An 8,516-nucleotide genomic window follows, 5' to 3' on the forward strand; every position below is an offset into this window, starting at 1 on the left:
TATTCCAGCTCCAGAGGCCACTTAATACTCATATTTTAACATGAGGAAATAGACTTAAGATTACATACAAAAAAAAAAAATTTCTCTAAACAAAATTTTTGCCGAGGGAGGGAGATGTAAAGCAATACTATAGTATTACTTCGGGAATTCGGCATCTCGCCTGCGTCGCGCCAGCTTAACAATAAGCTGTACAGGTAAACGCAGAGAGGCAGTTCAATAAGAGACAGTGAGGTGTAAACATCAAACTATCCACTGTAAGACAGAAACGTTCGGGATCAAAATAACTTTTAATGTCGTTTCTGTTATTTACAGGTGAGAAAATTCATTAGTAATAAATTAGTTAAGGTCATTCATTGTTCACAAGCACAATTGTTAATAAAAATAACTGTTATTTACAGAAACACAATTTAGTTATTGAAGTCCTTCGTAGATAAAGAGAAAAATCCACCCATTATATATATATATATATATATATATATATATATATGTATACTTACACGTCATTAAGTCACTGAGATGAAGCAAGTCATATTTTTTCAAAAAGGAATTCATGTCGATAAGCTTTTCATACCACAATCACTGTAGTCAAAAGTCTATGTATAATAATCGCGTCGGAATTTTGTAGCGCGCGCTAACTTCTGCCTAAAACGCGGGGCGATAGTTTCCGCGAATTTTGGGAGCGCAGCGTTCCCAGAGCCTTGGCACTACAGCCACACCGACGAAGGTGAGCAGATTGCCCGCAAGGAAACGCCAGCGGCACCGGACTGTGGTCGCATCACGCTCAGTGTTTTTGGGTTCGTGGTGGTAGTCGTCGGGCGCCCAGTCGACCCGACATTTTCGCTGCGAAGCTCGCCTGATGCGAAGGGGGCCTGCCCTTCCGTAACTCGTCATACTGCCACACCAAAGGCGCGGTGGCGCTGCGAGAGGTCGTGCTAGGGCAGTCGTTCGCCTAACTTTTTTTCCGTGTATATTTACAACGAAAGTACATACAATTATGAACTTGCCTGCCGAATATCAAGACAAAATATTAATTGCTTTCATAGTTATTTATAGAAACGCGTTATGCTCCATAACTCTGGAACCACTGATCCGATAAAAATTTCTTTTTCTTCAAATACGTGGTTTTTCAATTACCAATCAAATACGTTACGTAGAATTTGAAAACACGTGAAAGCACAAAGTTAACCCGACTTTTTAGGACCGGAATTTCGCATGTTCGTCGAAAATATTTTTTGGAACATGTGGAATTGAATTTTTTTTTTTCGAATCTGTTATCGGTACTACACACTTCCAAGTGTGTTCAAAAAAATAATCACTCGATGGAAAAATTTTGTTTGGCCATGGCGCGATTTGCAATTCAGGCTACAAAATTTTTTCAAAAATCAATATCTCGAAAAATGTTCGATCAGCCGTGTCCGTGTTTCGCACACTTTTTTATATTTACATGAACATTTATTCTCAGGATTACGAAGATTATCTAACAAGTTTTGAACTCATTACGAAAGATTGAAAAAAATGTCCCAATTTTTTCGCCGTGCCGTACGTTGAATTTTGAATTTTCGGCCATCGGTCGGGTCTCATCTTCTAGGAGATTTTATCACGAACAAAAATGGAATTTATAATGTTTATCGAAATTTCACCTGGAATCGGAGATATTAGCGAAAATGTGTCGCAAAACACTCAACTTTTATTGAATCGATTTTTTAACAAATATTGCGCAACTTTCCCAGGCTGTGTATAGTTATTTTTTTCATTTCTATCTAACGGAGAAGTGATTCCGAAAAAAACAATGCCTACACATCGATTCTCAATTTTCGGCCACTTTTCGGCTAATTCAACTGCGCGTGTAACCGTGGTTTCACGACCATATATTGTCGTCGGCACTCTGACATTGTTGCACGGCGATCGCGTTCCAGACTATCTTTATTCGAGTAACTTTGTACTCACGCAACACTCAAATCTCTCATTAGATTAATAAGTTTGCAACGACAATTACTTGCCGTAATGTTCTAGAAAGTTTTATAGACATCGTACGATCCCGCTGTTACAACTAGTCTTCGAAATAACAACTTAAGCTAAACTGTAAAAAACATAATTTTCAATGTTTACTACAGTTACGAACGGCATTTTGTCCAAGACTTCGAACATGATTTTTAGATATCCTTGAAGTTGAGCTATGACAAAAATATGCTAAAATCACGTTTTCAAAAATATTAAAAAGTATCCTTGCTCCTGATTTTCACACGATAATAGTCTCTGACTGATCTATGGAGAAGAATGAATGAGTTCGGAAATGAGAGGGGGAAAACTCGCTCAATCAATGTATCAATAGGTTTGTGAATCAATTATAATTCACCTGAAATAATGAAAATTAAGTGAGAAATAACTGAATCATGGAAAATTAAGTCAAATTGATTTGAATTAGGTTGGATTTATGCCAGAATTATCTCTTTACGGAGAAAAAAATCAGGTTGAATTAAAAAAAATTATTTGCATCAACAAGAAATGCGAAAGAATAAATTGAAATTTTTTGAATCATTGTTAAATTAAAGCATACCATTTATGTATCCTGATTTGAGGTAATTTGTTATATAATGGTTATGAAAATTATATCCACATGAAACCGGCGTTTGGGCGACAAGTGCATCCACTAATGGATCTTCCCAAACACCTGGCATGAAAGAGGTGGTTGTTCGATACGTCTTGCCTCGTCTTGTTTTTCTTACGCACGTTAATGCGTGAAAAGCTTCTCTATCCATTTTCACGGTATAGGTTCGAGAAAGCTCTTGGTATTCTTTAGGATCCAATGTATTGTTTCGAAGCGAAACTGTGCTATTAGCAACAGTTTCAGCGGTGATATCTACGTCGTCATTCTTATCACCAACAACATGCAAATTAATTTTATCCCTCAATTTGTATGTGTTATTGCAAACCATCGAATGCAGCGAGCTCCCCGAAATCTTGCCATCCAATTCGATGGAAATTTCGTCCCAAACCTTATTAACTTTTGAGACGATATTACCATCGGGTAGGATAATATCGTCCGAACGTTCAATTATTTTTTCAATCACCGTGGCTTTGTCGACTTTGGGTGGTCGCCCTCGGCCACGTGTGGATTGCATATTTGACTGCAACAGTTCACAACGAGGGCACTAAAATATCGTCACTTCTTAGACAGAAAACTCCACTAATCACACACGCCACTTAACTCAATTTGTTGCAGGAAATCTACCAGCCGAGCGGTATTCGAAGCTAGATTAAATTTTTTAAATGTTGTCGCGCGCAAGTTCAGTGGACAGCTAACTGATGCAAGCAAAACTACATCAGCGCCCACCGTGCTACCGCCGCAAAACTAGTACGGTAGCAGAAGAGCGTCTGATTGTAAGAAAAATTGTCCAAAACCTCTCATACGATTCGTTTAGGAACGCATGGTCACCAAACTGTCCCTATGACGTCATACATTAGCTCGGCGCTTAACCCAAACAAGGCGAATCTTCACTTCAATTATAATTAGGTACGTTTCGATTGATACATAAATTCGTGAAGGATAGACAAAACGTGAGCGATGAATTTTTCCCGATTAGGCTTATCCAAGCACCCAGCTCAACATGTATTGATTTATTAAATTCCGAAATTTATTGGTCATTCGTAATGATATTATTATTATTAATAATAATAATGATAATGAAATTGAGTAAGACTCATCTTGTAACGCGCTGCTATACTTACCTCGTACTAACTGTACTAAGATCGTTTACTGGTTATTCTAATTATTATTAAGTTAAACTTTATTTTTCAATGTACCGCTATACTTACCTGGTACTAAGATCGATTACTGATTATTTCGATTACTATTGAGTTAAACTTTTTTTCAACGTGCCACTGTACTCACGTTGCGATAATATATGAGGTAGTCCATGCGGTTCCGAACGGTCGAAAAATTTTTCACTCAATAAAATTGAAACTTCACCAAATTTCTCAACTTTATGAAAAGAAGTAGTGTGAATTTTTTCAAAAGTTTTGGATCGCATTTTTCAAAATTTTGACATTTTCTAATTACCGTTATATCTTGAAAGCATGAGATTAAACAGAAAAATGTTTCGGACAAAAAACTTGCTGTTTTACGTAAGCTTTGTGACAATATTTTTTTTTTTTGTAATTTTTCGAGTTTCAAAAATGACCATTTTCATTAAAAATATACGAATATAATTTTTTGCGGTCACTTTTGACTCACCTCAAAAAATTCACGGGAATACTCTGAAGTGTATACAATTGACACATATTTTTGTTTTTAGATAGCTCGAAAAGTTGTTCCAAAGTTATGCTTCGTTTTATTGACAATATTTTTTTTTTTTTTTTATAAAAAATCAATTGTTATGGAGAATCGTACTCTCCCAAATTGTTTCATTCCTGACAAATTTGGAAGAATATGGTTTTCCATAATAATGGATTTTTCTAAAAATAAAAACCAAAAAAACATTATCAATGAAACGAAGCGTAGCTTTAGAACAACTGATCAAGCCATCTAAAAAAAACGGCTTATCTGTAAAAGTCGGTTTACGGACGATAATTTTACGTGATAACGTCATAAGAAAACATTGATGAAAAATTGCATACTTTTATGCATTGAATTGAATTATTATCACTGAATTATCATTATTTGGTATAATACAAGGAAGGAGTTAATTGAAAATTATATTTTTTTCTATAAATTGAAATTTATTTGCACTTTTTTTCGTGCCTCGCTCTCGCTTGCACGCTCGGTTCAGGCGGAACGTTACTGCGGAACGTTCCGTGGGAACGTTACTATGAGTCATGCTTTTTCGTGAGTGCAGCCGGCGTTCATCGATTTATAAGACGTTATCACGTCTAAAATATGTGTCAATTGTACACACTTCAGAGTATTAATGTAAATTTATTGAGATGAATCGAAAGTTACATGCCGATCGAAGAAAATTATTTTCGTATATTTTTGATGAAAATGATCATTTTTGAAACTTGCAGAATTAAAAAAAAAAATGCTAACATGAAGTTTATGTGAAACTAGAACTTTTTTGTCTAAAACATTTTTCTGATCAATCTCATGCGTTCAAGATATAACGGTAACTAGAAAATTATAAAATTTCGGAAAATTCGAAAAAATGCAATCCAGAAATTGTGAAAAAATTCATACTACTTTTCTTCATATAGATAAGAAATTCGACAAAATTTCAATTTTTCGAGAGTGAACAACTTTTTGACCGTTCGAACCCGCATGGATTGCCTCATATAGTGCAATGTTAATTTCGTTATTGAATGAAACTCGTTTTTCAACGACTTACTTCGTGACGATGAAAAGCAATTGTAATTTCTAGTATTATAGAATAAATGTGATTCTTCAACTTTTCGCTATACTTAATTTCTTATACTTGTATGATTTGGAATACCTACTTGGGTGATTTGGAATTTGTGACGAATATTTTACAAAATAAGTTACTGTCAAAATATAGGTCGAAAATTTCTCAGGTAATTTCAATATCAGAAAACTTCCCTATTGAGTACCCCCATTCGTTTACACAGTTCACTGTTTGGTTTTTTAAATTTATCAATCTGATTCACATGTTTTTACGATCCATACTAAGAAGAAGACTGTCACTGGGCCATTTATCTATGTAGAAAAAAAATGGAATGAAAAAAAAATACAACGACAATTCAGTGGCATACGTCAGTGATCTGTAAAGATAACAAAAAATACGAAGAAATGAAAAAGGAAAGGATACAGTAAAATATTTTTTCATGAAATCTGAACAAAAGTAGCTGTAAGAGAAGATCGCTGTGAAACTTTCAATGCTGATATTGAGCAATAACAATCAAAAATGAAAACAGAACGGTCAAAAAATCGAAAAGTGGGACCGACGTCATTTGACAGCGATTATTTAGCGAATGATTCAGGCGTCGATAAAATTTAGAATTCAAAACGACGCGTAAACAGTTTGATTTTTTGGGGTCAGGGGTGGAATTAGCTTAATAATTGAGCCTCACTTAGAAATTAATTAGTTGTTCTTTTTGCAGTATTGGCCTCAGACGTGTTTTCGTTACTTTTTACGACATTCTGAAAATTAGGAGAGCGATATTCAAACCATGTGACGAGGTATAAAATACCACGTCACAATTGATATCAAATTTTTAGGGAGAATCAAATATTCGTATTTTTTTTAAATCAAAAAACACAGTTTCGAAAATTTAAGGATCTCTTAAGATTGGTTCGATGTCGAGACTCGGAATAGTCTGTAGACGACTTAGGTACCTGGCGGGGTGTTGTACTCGGTAGAGCAGTTACCACGCTGCGATCTGTTGAGACTCAGCCCTTGGCTTGGGGATTCGTCTTGTCGGTTAGACGAGGCCCCAGTATCGCGTCTCGCGACCCGGTGTTCCGTACACCGCGTCGCGTTACGCGCGGAGACGACGGAGAGTCCGGGTGGGGCGACGCGTTGCTCGTCCTGCCGGACGAGTCGCGGGCGTACCGGCGGTTCTCGCTACGGGGACGTTGGCAATGCGAGTCCGGGGACTTAGAAAAAAAATTAAAATAAAGTGCCCGTCCCCGGTCGCCCTGTGTTGAAACGCGAGGTTGGGGACCGCCCTTCGGTCTGTGCGCAACTGTGTGATAATTTTTTTCGTCCCGGGCCGGGGAAAGGCAATGCGCGCCCGGTCGGAGGGTCCCCGTCCGCGGGGGAAACCGTTCGATCGACGAGTCGCCGGCCGGCGGAATGGAACCTCTCCCGTCAGCGGCGGTCCGGCCGGCGAGAGGGGAATACTTTCGTCCCCGGCGTTAGAGGAGGCGATGCGCGTGAGGTGTAACGTAGCCCGGGCGACGACGGACCGCCGGCCCGGGACTCAACGATCGACCGAACGCGGGACGGCGGGACTTGTCGGGATTCTCGTGACGGCCGAAAGGAGTTTTGGAAATTTTTGTCTCCTTCGTACGAATGGCGATGCGCCGGCTCCCGGTGTCGGCCGGGAAAAGACTTGCTCTCGTCCGGATCGAACGATGGGGCAACGCCCCGGTTCCCGTCCTCGGTACGGGGGGCCGGACTTGTGAAAAATCCTCCCACCGGCCGACCGGGAAAGGCGATGCGCCGGCTTACGGAGTCGGCCGGGAGCCGGGCCGGCGAGAAACTTCGTTTCTTTCGGGTATACAGTGAGGGAAACGCGCCGGCGAGATTTCACGGCACGAGGCCGGAATACCAAAATGTCCTAGGCCCGTTCGGCTGAAAACTTGGTTTCGTACCGATAGACCGAAAGGCAACGCGCCGGCGAGATTTCGTCGGCACGTGGCCGGAATACCGTAATGTCCTAGGCCCGGTCGGCGGATAAGGCAATGCGCCGGCTCCCTGGGTCGGCCGGGTGCCGGCCCCGGGAAAAACTCGCACTCGTCCCGGTCTACCGAAAGGCGATGCGCCGGCGAGATTCGACTGTACGAGGCCGGAATACCGAAATGTCCTAGGCCCGGTCGGCGGGGAGCCGGCCCGGCGAAGAACTCACATTCGTCCCGATCTACCGAAAGGCGATGCGCCGGCGAAATTCGACTGTACGGGGCCGAAATTTCTCGGAGTCCCCGCCACGTCCGACGGTAAGGCGATGCGCCGGTTCCGGGCGTCGGACATGGGCCGGGCCGGCGAAGAACTGTACGTTCGTCCCGTTCCAACGAAAGGCAATGCGCCGGTCGCGGATGCCGGTACGAGGCATGAATTTCGTGAAAATCCTCGGCAAGATCGGCGAAAAGGCGATGCGCCGGCTCCCGAGTTCGGAAGGGAGCCGGCCCGGCGAAAAACTTGGTTCCGTCACGATCGACCGAAAGGCAATGCGCCGGTCGCGGATGTCGGTACGGGGACGGAATTTCGTGAGATCCTCGGCCCGTTCGGCGGAAAGGCGATGCGCCGGCTACCGGATTCGGTCCGATCCCTGTAGGCCGGCGAAACTTTGAATAAATCCGGCCCCTCGAGTCTCGCCCGCCGGCGACAAAGTCCCGAGGCCGAGTAATTTTTCGGATAGCCCGCGAAGGTTTCGTCCCGTCAGCCCACCGTGTTAACACCGCATCGGCGCCGACGTCCTAGCGGCCGGGCTCCTACTAGTAAGAGGAGCGAGTCGGTCGGGCCGGGTTCCCGGCGCCCGCCGGTCACCGTTCGGTACAGTGCACCAGCACGTGCCGTACAGTTCGGTGTCGACCTAGCGCGGGCGTACGGGTACAATCCCGTATCCCCAGACCGTGAAACTCTGCTCATGTTCAATCGTCACTGCATTACCGCGGGTCGGTGTCTCAGACCGAATGGCCCTTGACGCGGTAGCAAGGAGTTCGCTCTCCGTTACGCACGGCAGGGTCGAACCTTTGAACGCACGCATCAACTCGCTCCGTACCGAGCGCCAACTCGAATACGAAAGAGATATCAATCCATCCCAGACGCTTTCAATCTAGCCGACGGGTACGGGAGATCGTTCGAACGCAACGCAACCGTGTGCCGCTTCGGCGGTACACGGAG

Source organism: Diprion similis, chromosome 7 (genome assembly GCF_021155765.1).
Source record: "Diprion similis isolate iyDipSimi1 chromosome 7, iyDipSimi1.1, whole genome shotgun sequence".
Taxonomy (NCBI): domain Eukaryota; kingdom Metazoa; phylum Arthropoda; class Insecta; order Hymenoptera; family Diprionidae; genus Diprion; species Diprion similis.